The sequence below is a fragment of the Sminthopsis crassicaudata genome, chromosome 2 (genome assembly GCF_048593235.1).
Source record: "Sminthopsis crassicaudata isolate SCR6 chromosome 2, ASM4859323v1, whole genome shotgun sequence".
Lineage (NCBI taxonomy): Eukaryota > Metazoa > Chordata > Mammalia > Dasyuromorphia > Dasyuridae > Sminthopsis > Sminthopsis crassicaudata.
The window spans coordinates 285793643-285809012 of record NC_133618.1 but is presented as its reverse complement, the minus strand read 5'-3'; positions in this window follow the sequence as shown (position 1 = coordinate 285809012).

The window sequence follows — 15370 nt, the reverse complement described above, 5'->3', positions numbered from 1 at the left end:
GGGAATAAAATAGAATGGAGAGAAATACAGAGCTAGTAATCATAACTATGAATGTGAATGGAATGAATTCTCTTAAAACAGAAGTGAAAAGCAAAGTGAATTAAAAAACAGGATCCTCCAATACATTGTTTATAAGAAACACATCTGAAACAGAATGATACATGCAGCATAAAAGCAAAAGGACAGCGCAGAATTTAGTATGATCAGCTGAAGAAAAAAAAAAAAAAAAGAAAGAAAAGAAAAAAAAAATCAAGTGTAGCAATTCTAATCCCAGATAAAGTAAAATAGATCTAATTAAAGGGGATAAGAAAGGGAACTATATTTTCTTAAAGGAAACCATAAACAATGAAGTAGTAATGATATTTAATGTATATGTATCAAATGGTAGAGTATTCAAATTCTTAGAGAAGATATTAAGCCAGTTAAAAGAAGAAATAGGCAGCAAAACTATATTAGTGGGAGACCTCAGTCTTTTCCACTAAGAATCAGGCAAACCTAACCATAAAATAAATCAGAAAGTAACTTAGGGAGCTTAATAGAATCCTAGAAAACTTAAATATGATAGACCTCTGGAGAAAACTGAATAGGTAGAGAAAGTAATTCAGTTTCTTCTCAGCGATACATGGAACCTACACAAAAATTGACTATGTATTAGGGCACAAAAAACACAATAAAGGGGCAGGAAAAGATTGACTAAAAACAATTGGAAATTAAGTAATCTAATTCTAAAGAATGAGTGAGTCAAATAATAAATCACAGAAACAATCCATAATTTCATTGAAGAAAATGACAAAAATGACACAACATACCAAAATCTATGGGATGCCGCCAAAGCAGTACTTTAAAGAAAAATTGCATATCTCTAAATAGTTACATGAATAAAATAGAGAAAGTGAAAATCAATGAATTGGACATGCAACTAAAAAGCTGAAAAAAAAGAACAAATTAAAAACCCTCAATTAAATATCAAATTAGAAATTCAGAAAGTCAAAGGAGAAATTAATAAAGTTGAAACTAAAAAAAATTATTGAACTAATAAATAAAACTAAAAGTTGGTTTTATGGGAAAACAACAAAATAAATTAACTTTTGGATAATTTGATTAGAAAAAGAAAAGGAGAATAAAAACAAATTACCAGCATCAAAAATTAAAAGAATGAACTAATTACCAATGAAAAAGAAATTAAAGCAATAATTAGGAGCTATTTTGCCCCAGTTATGCCAGAAAGTTTGACAGTTTAATTGAAATGAACAAACATTTAAAAAAAAATAAAAGTTGCCCAGGTTAACAGAAGATGAAATAAAAATAAATCATTTAAGTAGTACTGTTTAAAAAAAAAAAAAAAAAAAAAAAAAAAAGGAAATTAAACAAACCATCAGAGAACTCCTAAGAAAAAAAAGCCAGGATCAGATGGACTTCTAAGTGAATTCTAGCAAATATTTCATTATAATACTATATAAACAATTTGGAAAAATAGGTAAAGAAGTCCTGCCAAATTCCTTCTTTGACACATATATAGTCCTTCTATCTAAACCAGGAAGAGCTAAAACAGACAAAGAAAATTATGGGCCAAACTTCCCAATGAATATCAATGCAGATATTAAAATAAAATATTAGAAAAAAGATTATATCAAATCATCAGCAGGATAATACATTACATCCAATTGGGATTTATATCAAGAATGCAGGGCTAATTCTATCAGGAAAACTCATGCTACCTACAATCAACCATATCAATCACAAAACCAACAGAAATCTTATCATATTTTAATAGATGTAGGAAAATTATTGACAAAACACAGCATTCATTACTATTAAAAGCTCTAGACAACATAGGAATAATGGGAGTTTTCCTTAACATAATAAGTAATACAGAGAGAAGTTGGAAGAATTTCCAATAAGATCAAGGGTGAAACAAGGATGCCTATTTTCAACACTATTATTCAATATCATATTAAAAATGTTGGCTTTAACAATAACAAGGGAAACAAGAAATCAAAGGAACTAAATTAGGCAATGAGGAGATAAAACAATCACCTTTTGCAGATAGTATAATAACAGACTTAGGACATCCTAGAAAAGTATCTAAAAACTACTTGAAACAATTAACAAATTCTACAGAGTTGCAGAATATAAAATAATCCCACACAAATCATCAGTATTTTTACATATTCTTGAAGAGTACAGGCTAGCTCTCGGGGTTAGCCAGAGTCAGGATAAATTAAAGCCCTTGGTCTTTAGGGGAGAAGTGAAGGAGGCAGGCAAACTGCCAGAGGCTTGCCAAAGATGTATCCTGGATCCTGGAGTCCAGGGTCACCAGCCTCTCTCCTCCTCATCCTGCTGCCAAGTCCCCTCTGGCCTCTCTACCTCCTCCCTCAAATCCTTGCCTATGTATTTTAACACCAAGTATTCAGCAAGCACCAAGGGTAAGAAGACACATTTATCCAAATATATGCTAATAGAGTCATTATCTCACATCAAATAGGTAATTAGCCTTAAATACTTGGTTGTCTGATTCAAGCATACCTTTTTGGAGTTTCACCCCTCTACATATTCTGATGAAGCCCAGAATTAAGAGACAGAAAGAGAAATTCCATTTAAAATAACTGCAGACAAAATAAAATCTTGGGTATCTTCCTGCCGAGACAAACCCAGGAGCTATATGAACAAAATTACAAAAGTCTTCACACAAATAAATTCAGATCTAAATAATTGGAAAAAAAATATCAGTTGATCATGGGTAGGCTGAGCTAATATAATAACAATGAAAATTCTACCTAAATTTGTCTATTTTTTCAGTGCCATACCAATCAAACTGCCAAAAATTATTTTATAAAAGTACAAAAAATAACAAAATTCATCTGGAAGAACAAAAGATCCAGAACATCAGAGGAATTAATGAAAAAAATTACAAAGGATGAGATCTAAAGATCTAAAAGATCTAAAACTACATTATAAAACAGCAGTCATCAAAACTATTTGCTATTGGCTAAGAAAGATAGTGCTGCATCAGTGGAATAGGTTAGATATACATGATAGACATATTCATACATATGAGTGACTATAGTAATCCAGGATTTGATAAACCCCCAAAGTCTGGCTTCTGGGAACAGAATTTGCTATTTCACAAAATTTGCTGGGGAAAACTGGATAATAATATGTCAGAAACTTAATATAAAACTACATTTTATATCCTTACTAAAATAAAGTCAACATAGGTACATGATTTTGGCATAAAGGGTGATACCATAACCAAATTAGGAGAACAAGGGATAGTTTACCTATCAGATCTTTGGGGAAGGAAAGAATATATGACCAAAGAAGAACTAGAGAACATTATGAAATACAAAATAAATAACTTTGGTTATATTAAATTAAAAATGTTTTGCATAAACAAGTTTAAAATGAAAATACAAAGCTGAGGAAAAGTATAGCCAATGTTTCTGATAAAGATCTCATTTCTATAATATATAAAGAGTTATGTCAAGTTTATAAGAATACAAGTCTTTTGCAAGTTGATAAATGGTCAAAAGATATATGAATTAAAACCAATTATAGTCAAATAAAAATTTTCTAAATCACCATTGACTTAAATGTAAATTAAAAAATTTTTTCAGACTGGCTAAAATGACAGGAAAAGATAATGATAAATGTTGGAGGGGATGTGGAAAATGGATACTAATGTATTGTTGGTGGAGTTCTGAAATTATCCAGTCATTCTGGAGAGCAATTTGGAACTATGCTCATAGGGTTATAAAACTGCATATCTTTTGATCCAACAGTGCCACTTCTGGGTATGTTTCCCAAGGAAATTATAAAGGAGGGGAAATGACCTATGTGTTAAAAAAAAAAAAAGTTAACTCTTTTTGTGGTAGCAAAGAATTGGAAAATGGTCGCATCCTTATCATTGGGGAATGGCTGAATAAGCTGTAGTATATGAAAATAGTGGAATACTATTATTCTATAAAAATGATAAATAAGAAAGAAAAAATCTGGAAAGATTTATATGAATTGATGCTGAGTGAAATAAGAAGAACCAGAAATACACTGTATACAGTAACAACAAGATTGTGTGATGATCAATTCTGATCTTCCCAGTGCTTCAGTGCTCCAAGGCAATTTCAATAAACTTTGGATAGAAAACACCACCTACATCCAGAAAAAAGATCTATGGAGATTGTATGGAATTCAATAAATGCTATATTCACTTCTTTTTTTCCTTATTTTTTTTCTCCTCCTGGTTTTTCCCTTTTGCTCTAATTTTTTCTTACCCAATATGATTCATGTGTATTTCAGATAAAGAAAAATAAATACTAGTCTTCCCAATATCACAAAACTTTAGTGATTGGAAATAAATAAAACAGAATTTGTGACTATTCAAATCTAATTTAATCACCTGGTAGATGAACAATGTGTATTTCCAAGCTGTGTGAGTTGGGTATACTGACCTACAGGGTCATTTCCAAAATTAGTTTTGCAGATCTCTTCATCACCTTAAAATTCTCTATCTCTCTGTCTTTCTGTCTTTTTCTTTTCTTTTCTTTTCTTTTCTTTCTTTCTTTCTTTCTTTCTTTCTTTCTTTCTTTCTTTCTTTCTTTCTTTCTTTCTTTCTTTCTTTCTTTTTGCACAGCTTCATATATTATTTGTCACATAGTGTGGTGCCTTAGTTTCCCTAAATTGTCCTGCCTCAGTTTCCCTAAATTATCCTACCTCAGTTTCTTGAATTGGTCTGCCTCAATAACCCCCCTTTTCTGTTCATTAGGGCTGAGATAATTAGGGCTGTAGAGATGTGGCCACTCTGGCATTCCAAAAAATAAGACTCCAGATGTCCCATCTCTGAGACCTAATTGGCATCCTCTATCTCTATGTTCCAGACTTTCTGTCTCTAGTGACTACATCTGTCAGGTGGCTTTTGTGTATTCAGCTTTCCTGTGTATTCCAACACATGGTGCCTGATCATGAGAAGATAAGAATTACAAAAAGAACCACAGCTGTTTGTAAGAAGGATACTTACAGAGTTAAGGAAGAAGATCCCCGGTAAGACATTTTTAGTTGGGGTAATTAAATGGGTCAGTACATAAAAGGGCCCTGTCAGGAGACTGATGAGAAACTTAAATGCCAGTTCTGACTACAGTCTTCTCCATTTGAAAGATTGCCTCAATCAATTATAACCATCCAGAAGTGATAGTGCTCTTGCACTCCTCAGTGTGTGGAGTATGCTGTGAGGGAAAAATAAGAGCAAAAAACAAAAAACAAAAAACAAAAAACAAAAAACAAAAAAAAAACAAAACAGGGAATTGTTAAGGGACAGGCAATTCTTTGAAAGCCTCCACAGCTGTGGATCATAACATCTGAAGGAGTGCAAGGCAGCCTTTGCTGACATAGTTGTTGCGGTCTAGGAATGAGATAAATTGGAGGCAGAGGGAGGAGGAGAGAGGTCAGACAATGCAACATCCTCTTAGTCAGAGAGGTCAGAGAACAGCGACTGCCTCTCAGTCTTCATCCTTACACAAGGAGGAGATCCATTCTGGGTTGGATCTCCAACAGCCACTGTCAGGTGACTCCTGTGTATTCCAGCAGCTCTCCTATGTATTCCAACAACTATAAATGAAATACTTCATGATACAAGAAAAATTGCAATTGCAGAGGGTCAAAATGATATTTTAATAATAAATTGTGAGTATCAGTGACTTACAGAATATTATCAAAGGTAACTTTCATATATAACATGACATAATTTGATATAAAAACTATATCACCAAAAAAAAAAAAAGTAAGTCACATAAGAATATCATGGAATAAATCATAAACAGCCTCAGTATTGCATTAGTCTTCACAAAATTTTAAAACATTCAGGACAACCCTCTAATCTGTTGGGAAGATCTACTATGGATGAGTGTGTTTTTTACTGAATAATATTATAAGATGAGAAAGGATGGAACTGTCTCCATCAATGCCAATGAGTTCCCGGGATTCACCAAAATATTGAGGCAAATAACTCATAAAAAAGATGAGCTAAAGTTTAATATTGTATAATTTATGAAAAAATATGTTGTAATACACATTATGAATGTGAATGAGATTGTAGGGGGGAAATGCTTATGAGAATAAACTGCTTTTAAGTAATTTAGCAGCTCTTATTTTCATACAAACAATGTGCTAAGTACAGGTAATTGTATTTATTAAAGCAGGGTTGATAAAACCTCTACCTGGAAACAGTGTTAATTGTTAGTTTGTGAAACTGCCTTCACTTAAAAACAATTAAGTTCTTCTCAATGAGTGGATATTTAGACAAACATATCAGAACAAATACATCTATAGGAGCACTCTTCACTTGGAAGCAATCACCTTGAAAGGGATCTAATAGTGCTGTTTATTTTGATAATAATATATAATAATAGTGTTATTTATAATATTTATAATTTATAATTTATAATAGTATTATAATAATAGTGTTGTTTATTTTGAGGACTGCTTTTTAATTTTTTTGGAGTTTGTTTTGGATTCTTTATTAGATCCATTATTTTATTAAGCTCATTGTTTTAATATTCTTAATAACAACTCTTTACTCTTTGGAGATGGTTTAATTTTTGCAAAATGCCTGGGAGTTAAAAGCATTGCTTCAACTTTTCCAGAAATTCTAATTGAATGTGTGCCCAAGCTTCTCTTTTCTTTTCTTTCTTTCTTTTTTTTTTTCTTTTTTTTTTTTTTTTTTTTGGTGAGATTTTGCTTATAAAGATTTGAGAATCATTCTCTTTTAGGTTTGTGTCTTCAGTATGCTTGCACTATAATAATTTTTTACTATGGGAATCTTTTTGTTTCATCATTCTTGCTGTCCACTTTTTTGCTTTGGACTTTATGTTGGGGTCAGATTTTGTTTATTTTTGGAGGGAATGTCTGAAATTCCCAGTCTTGTTTACTTAGAGTATTAAATAGTATGTTTCTCAAAGATTTCGGTAAAAGATTGGAAATCTGAATTCTTTCAGTATTCCCCAAGGGGTCAGATCAAGAGCAAAGTCTGATTGTGGGCCCACTGGTTTGATCCCTGTAAGTTCCACCAGTATTTCTACTATAGTAAACTGTCTATGAATCCTATCCTTGAGTGTGGCAGAAGTAGCATCTATATTTCAGAAGACATGTATCAATAGAAGAAGGATTGGTCAATCTGACCATTTTATTTTTTAAAATATACCAAAAGTTTGGACAGTTCAGAGTTAGGAAGATAGAAAATGCCTATTTCCTTTGTGTTTTAAAATCTAGCCTCAGAATATAAGATATGTATTGGTTATTTTTGAATTTTGTTTAAGTTATTCTGCACATTATGAGTCTTTTATGTTTAGCATTTTTTTTTGTATAGAGATACAAATTAGGGGGGGCGGAGGCAAGATGGCGGAGAAGAAACACACGACTCTGTGAACGTCCTCACTCCCTCACAACCAATTAGATAAATTAAGTCTCAAAATAAGCCCAGGACTGATAGATACCGCAAGGACTGGAAGCACGACTTACCAGCTGAAGAGAATCTGGAGTTTCAGCGGAAAAGGTTGGTCCCCGGGGGAGGAAGAAGAGAGGCCAGCACAGACGGTGGGGTAGTGGCACACTGCGCTGGTTGCGCTGGGATGGGCTCTGGGATCAGAGAATCCACTGAGGTAAAGGAATCTGGCACAGGCTGTTAGCTCTTCTCTGCTAATTATTTAGCAGTTCAGAAGAGAAAGCCAAAATATTTTAAAACTCAGATTAGATTTTCCCCGTACCCTGGAGGTGACTCAGCAGATCTCGGCACCAGGGGGTGTGGCCTCAGCTCCCACCTGAGAATAGTTAAGAGATTGACAAGTGGGTGGATACGGCCCAAGGCAACACACACTGCCTAGTTTAGCTGGAGGGAGTGGAACTCAGGAAGTCCCAGAGAAGCAGAACCTTTGAACTAGGGAACACGGTTTCTGGCAGACACTTCCAGTTTGAGCACAGGGGCTTTTCACGGCACCTGCTGCAGACATCCACGCCCCACCCGGACACATAGGCTGGGCTTTGTGCTGTCTTTACTGTTCAGTCTCAAATCTCAGGGAAGCCTCTAAAACACAGCGCCCTCGGGCACAGCAGTGCTAATCACCTCTGAGGCACTTCCAGGGAGGGGGTGGGGAACTCTCTCCCAGAGCTCTCTCTTAGCTCAGGCGCAAAAGCGGCTGCATCCATCCGTTCTGGGAGGAAGCTGGTAAAGAAGTAAATAAATAATTTCCTACCCCAGGAACAGACCCCAAAAGATTTTTAAATATGAGCAAAAAAGCCAGAAAAAATATAGATTCCTTCTATACAGAGAAAGAGCGGGTATCCAACCCCGAGGAAGTTAACAGCAGAGAGACAGCAGATAACAACCTAAAGGGGAACGATTCCTGCCCCCCATCACATAACTCTCTCCTAGAAGAAACTCTTAAAAAATTAAGGGAGATTGAAGAAAAATGGGGAAAGGAAAGGGAAGCTATGATAGAGAATAACAACGTCCTGAAATTGGAGTTGGAAAAAATAAAGAATTCACAGGAGATGCAGGGAAACAAAATTTGTGAATTAGAAAAGGTTAAAAAAACACAGGAACGTAGGATTTCTGAATTGGAAAAGATGAAAAAGTCTCAAGAAAATAGAATTTCTGAATTGGAAAAAGAAAATAATTCTCTAAAAAAAAATTAGGGAAATGGAAAAAAATTCAATAGAGCAAAATAATTCATTTAAAAACGAAATTGGGCATTTACTAAAAGAACTAAAAACTGTGAAAGAAGAAAATAACTCCTTAAAAGTCAGGATGGAACAAATAGAAATGAATGATTCACAGAGAACCCAAGAATCAGTCAAACAAAACAAAAAAAAAAATGAGAAGCTGGAGAACAACGTGAAATACTTACTGGGAAAATCTATAGACCTGGAAAATAGATCTAGGAGAGATAATCTGCGGATTATTGGACTTCCCGAAAACTATGACCAAAAAAAGAGCCTAGATTCTATTTTACAGGAAATTATCAAAGAGAACTGTCCAGAGATAATAGAAACAGAAGGGAAAGTAGATGTGGAAAGAATTCATCGAACTCCTTCTGAAATAGACCCTAAAAAAAGAACACCACGGAATATTGTGGCTAAGCTGCAGAATTACCACACAAAGGAGAAAATCCTGCAAGCAGCTAGAAAAAAACAATTTAAATACCAAGGTGCCACAATAAGGGTCACCCAAGATCTGGCTGCCTCCACATTAAAAGATAGAAGGGCCTGGAACCTGATATTCCGTAAGGCAAAAGATCAAGGACTGCAACCAAGAATGAACTACCCAGCTAAGTTTAGCATCTTTTTCCATGGAAGAAGATGGTCATTCAATGAAACAGAGGAATTCTATATGTTTCTAAGAAAAAAACCAGACTTAAACAAAATATTTGATCTACATCGAAAAGACTGAAGAGACACAGAAAAAGGTACACAGAACCCTTGAGAACTGTAACTCTGTTGTGGGTATATAAAAAGTACTCAAGGATAATTTGTCTTTACTGATATAAAAGAAAAAAAAGGGGGGTGTAGTAAAGGGAAGGAGGTCGGTTCAGAAAAAGGGGAAGGAATGATAAAAAGAGGGAAACTACATCCCAGGAAGAGGCATAGAAAATACACCATATCTGAGGGAACTTAGTGAGGGGGAGAATCATTGTGTGAATCTTACTCTCATCAGGAGAGGCTCAAAGAGTAAATAATTAACATATTTGTTTTTCAGAGAATTTTCTCTCACCTCATTAAAAGGGGGGAGAGGAAAAGGGAAAAGGAAAAGGAGAATAAGTGAAGGGACTTGGAGGGAGGAGGGAGGGATCCTAAAAAAAAAAAAAAAGAGGGACGGTTGCGCGTCACAAGGGGGGTCTGTAAATTAAATATTGGGGAGGTGGATCAGGGGGGTCAAGGGAAAAAAGCATAATCTGGGGATAATATGATGGCAGGAAATACAGAATTAGTAATTTTAACTGTAAATGTAAATGGGATGAACGCTCCCATCAAGCGGAGACGGATAGCAGATTGGATCAAAAAGCAGAACCCTACAATATGTTGTCTACAGGAAACACACTTAAAGCAGGGAGATACATACAGAGTAAAGGTAAAAGGTTGGAACAGAGCCTATTATGCTTCAGGTAAAGCCAAAAAAGCAGGGGTAGCTATCCTTATCTCAGATCAAGTAAAAGCAGAAGTAGATCTCCTTAAAAAAGATAAGGAAGGAAACTATATCCTGCTGAAAGGTAGCATAAATAATGAAGCCATATCAATACTAAACATATATGCACCAAGTGGTATAGCATCTAACTTTCTAAAGGAAAAGTTAAGAGAACTGCAAGAAGAAATAGACAGTAAAACTATAATAGTGGGAGATCTCAACCTTGCACTCTCAGATTTAGACAAATCAAACCACAAAACAAACAAGAAAGAAATTAAAAAAGTAAATAGAACATTAGAAAAACTAGGTATGATAGACCTTTGGAGAAAACTGAATGGCAATAGAAAGGAATATACTTTCTTCTCAGCAGTTCATTGATCCTATACAAAAATAGACCATATATTAGGACATAAAGATCTCAAAATTAAATGTAGGAAGGCAGAAATAATAAATGCCTTCTTCTCAGACCACAATGCAATAAAAGCTACATTCAGTAAAAAGTTAGGGGTAAATAGACCAAAAAGTAATTGGAAACTGAATAATCTCATCTTAAAGAATGACTGGGTGAAAAAGCAAATTATAGAAACAATTAACAATTTCACCCAAGATAATGACAATGATGAGACATCATATCAAAATCTTTGGGATGCAGCTAAAGCAGTAATAAGGGGAAATTTTATATCTTTAGAGGCTTATTTGAAGAAAATAGAGAAAGAGAAGATTAACGAATTGGGCTTACAACTTAAAAGGCTAGAAAAAGACCAAATTATAAACCCCCAACCAAAAATTAAACTTGAAATACAAAAATTAAAAGGAGGAATCAATAATATTGAAAGTAAAAAAACTATTGAATTAATAAATAAAACCAAGAGTTGGTTTTATGAAAAAGCCAATAAAATAGATAAACCTTTGTTAAATTTGATCAAAAAAAAGAAAGAGGAAAATCAAATTGTTAGTCTTACAAATGAAAAGGGGGATCTTTCCACCAATGAAGAGGAAATTAGAGAAATAATAAGGAGTTACTTTGCCCAACTTTATGCCAATAAATTTGATAACTTAAGTGAAATGGATGACTTCCTCCAAAAATATAGGCTTCCTAGATTAACAGAGGAGGAAATGAATTGTTTAAATAGTCCCATTTCAGAAAAAGAAATAGAACAAGCTATTAATCAACTCCCCAGGAAAAAATCCCCTGGAACAGATGGATTCACATGTGAATTCTACCAAACATTTAAAGAACAATTAGCCCCAATGCTATATAAACTATTTGAAAAAATAGGGGATGAAGGAGTTCTACCAAACTCCTTTTATGACACAGACATGGTACTGATACCTAAACCAGGTAGATCGAAAACTGAGAAGGAAAATTATAGACCAATCTCCTTAATGAATATTGATGCTAAAATCTTAAATAAGATATTAGCAAAAAGACTTCAGAAAATAATCTCCAGGATAATACACTATGATCAAGTAGGATTTATGCCAGGAATGCAGGGCTGGTTTAATATTAGGAAAACTATTAATATAATTGACCATATTAATAATCAAATTAATAAGAACCATATGATCATCTCAATAGATGCAGAAAAAGCATTTGACAAAATCCAACATCCATTCCTACTAAAAACTCTTGAAAGTATAGGAATAAATGGACTATTCCTTAGAATAATCAGGAGCATATATTTAAGACCCTCAGTAAGCATAATATGCAATAGAAATAAACTGCAACCTTTCCCAGTAAGATCAGGAGTGAAACAAGGTTGCCCACTATCACCATTACTATTCAATATAGTACTAGAAACGCTAGCCTCGGCAATAAGAGCCGAGAAAGAGATTCAAGGAATTAGAGTAAGAAATGAGGAAATTAAACTATCACTTTTTGCAGATGACATGATGGTATACTTAGAGAACCCCAAAGACTCTGCTAAAAACCTACTAGAAATAATTCAAAATTTCAGCAAAGTGGCAGGATACAAAATAAATCCACATAAATCCTCGGCATTTTTATATATCACTAACAAAATGCAACAGCAAGAGATACAAAGAGAAATTCCATTCCAAACAAATGTTGAGAGTATAAAGTATTTGGGAATCCATCTACCAAAGAAAAGTCAGGAATTATATGAGAAAAATTACAAAACACTTGCCACAAAAATTAAATCAGGTTTAAATAATTGGAAAGACATTCAGTGCTCTTGGATAGGCCGAGCAAATATAATAAAGATGACAATACTACCCAAACTAATCTATTTATTTAGTGCTATACCAATCAGACTCCCAAGAAACTATTTCAATGACCTAGAAAAAATAACAACAAAATTCATATGGAAGAATAAAAGGTCGAGAATTGCGAGGGAACTAATGAAAAAAAACTCAGAGGAAGGTGGTCTAAGTGTACCTGATCTAAAGCTATATTATATAGCAGCAGTCACCAAAACCATTTGGTATTGGCTAAGAAATAGACAGGTAGATCAGTGGAACAGATTAGATACAAAGGACAAAAAAGGATACATATATAGCAACCTAATCTTTGACAAACCCAAAGATACCAACATTAGGGATAAAAATTCATTATTCGGAAAAAACTGTTGGGAAAACTGGAAATTAGTATGGCAGAAATTAGATATGGATCCACACTTAACACCATATACCAAGATAAGATCAAAATGGGTCCATGATTTAGGCATAAAGAGGGAGATAATAAATAGATTAGAGGAACAGAGGATAATCTACCTCTCAGACTTGTGGAGGAGGAAGGAATTTATGACCAGAGGAGAACTAGAGATCATTATTGATCACAAAATAGAAGATTTTGATTACATCAAACTAAAAAGTTTCTGTACAAATAATACTAATGCAAACATGATTAGAAGGGAAGTAACAAATTGGGAAAATATTTTTAAAAACAAAGGTTCTGACAAAGGTCTCATTTCCAAAATATATAGAGAACTGACCCTAATTTATAAGAAACCGAACCATTCTCCAATTGATAAATGGTCAAAGGATATGAACAGACAATTCTCAGAGGAAGAAATTGAAACTATATCCACTCACATGAAAGAGTGTTCCAAATCACTACTAATCAGAGAAATGCAAATTAAGATCACTCTGAGATACCACTACACACCTGTCAGATTGGCTAAGATGACAGGAACAAATAATGATGAATGTTGGAGGGGCTGTGGGAAAACTGGGACACTGACACATTGCTGGTGGAGTTGTGAAAGAGTCCAGCCATTCTGGAGAGCAATCTGGAATTATGCCCAAAAAGTTATCAAACTGTGCATACCCTTTGACCCAGCAGCGCTACTACTGGGATTATATCCCAAAGAAATACTAAAGAGCGGAAAGAGACATATATGTGCCAAAATGTTTGTGGCAGCTCTTTTTGTTGTAGTTAGAAACTGGAAGATGAATGGATGTCCATCAGTTGTAGAATGGTTGGGTAAATTGTGGTATATGAAGGTTATGGAATATTATTGCTCTGTAAGAAATGACCAGCAGGAGGAATACAGAGAGGCCTGGAGAGACTTAAATCAACTGAAGCTGAGCGAAATGAGCAGAACCAGAAGATCACTGTACACTTCAACAACAATACTGTATGAGGATGTATTCTGATGGAAGTGGAAATCTTCAACATAAAGAAGAGCCAACTCACTTCCAGTTGATCAATGATGGACAGAAATAACTACACCCAGAGAAGTAGCACTGGGAAGTGAATGTAAATTGTTAGCACTAATATCTGTCTGCCCAGGTTGCATGTACCTTCGGATTCTAATGTTTATTGTGCAACAAGAAAATGATATTCACACACATGTATTGTACCTAGACTATATTGTAACACATGTAAAATGTATGGGATTGCCTTTCATCGGGGGGAGGGAATAGAGGGAGGGGGGATAATTTGGAATAATGAATACAAGGGATAATATTATAAAAAATATATATATAATAAAAATTAAAAAAAAAGAGATACAAATTACTTGCCCAATATCTTAGATTGTACAATGAATACTTTAAAAATTCATTTTCTTTCCTTCACTTCTGCCATCTTTAGGGAAATACTAGACATGAGTCATAATCTAAATCAATAGAAAAGGATATTCTAACAAAGATACTCTAACAAATTGATGCATTTGAAAAAAGGCAAGTTACTATCATTTGAGACTAGCACCCTTAGTACTGAACTCACTCCAGTCATATACCTGACTACAGAAGAGGGAATAGATAGATATAATATCTTGTTCTTTGTAGGCCTAGTAGAACTTCAAAGATAAAGTAAGATTAGTAAAGCTATTGCTGAAAAAAAAATAGTTTTTTACAATTAATTTTCTAAGTTAATCAAGGCTCCAAATTTTGTTTTAGTATTTTCATTGTCCTGTAAATTTCTCCTTCCTCTCCTTTCTCACTTCCACTACTTTCATGTAGATCTGATCTTTAAAGTATAGCAAGACATTCCTTACCAATTTCAGTATCACATATACAGAAAAGTAAGAATATATCTTCTAAAAAGTCAGGACCAAACACACTGACATGAAGTCTGAAGGACATCCTTGGAAGCCAACTTGGGAAACAGTGTTAATTGTACTTTCTTGGATAGAAGTTAGATGATAGGAATAGGAGTAAGAGAGAAGAAGAATGAAAAATAATCTTATGACACATGAAGTAATGTAACCAGGACCAATGGGTCATGATCCATATTTAGAAATAGCTCATATTTATATACAACTTTAACTTTTACAAAGTCTCTCCTTAGCACAACTTGAGTTCAATACCTAATCAACTTTTATCTGTTCTCTTTTTTAAAAAGCCTTCTAATTTGGCTCCCTATGTCTATTTTTCTTCTTTCTTCTCTTTTATTCATCACATATGTCAAAATAATCATCATTAATCATAGGTCTAATCATGTCACTCCTTTCCTCAAAAGCCTTCTTTGGCTCTCCACTGTCTCTAAAGGAAAAAAAAAAATATATATATATATATATATATATATATATATATATAAATTACTTGAGCTCTTCAGAGTCTGGATACTATATACCTTTGTTCCTTTATTTTATATTCCTCTCCTTCACTTATCATATATTTAGCCAAACCAGATTTCCTTAACACCCTTAAAAAAAGAAAGTGAAATTATAATGTCCCCTGATGCATTGTTGGTGGAGTTGTGAAAGAATCCAACCATTCTGGAGAGCAATCTGG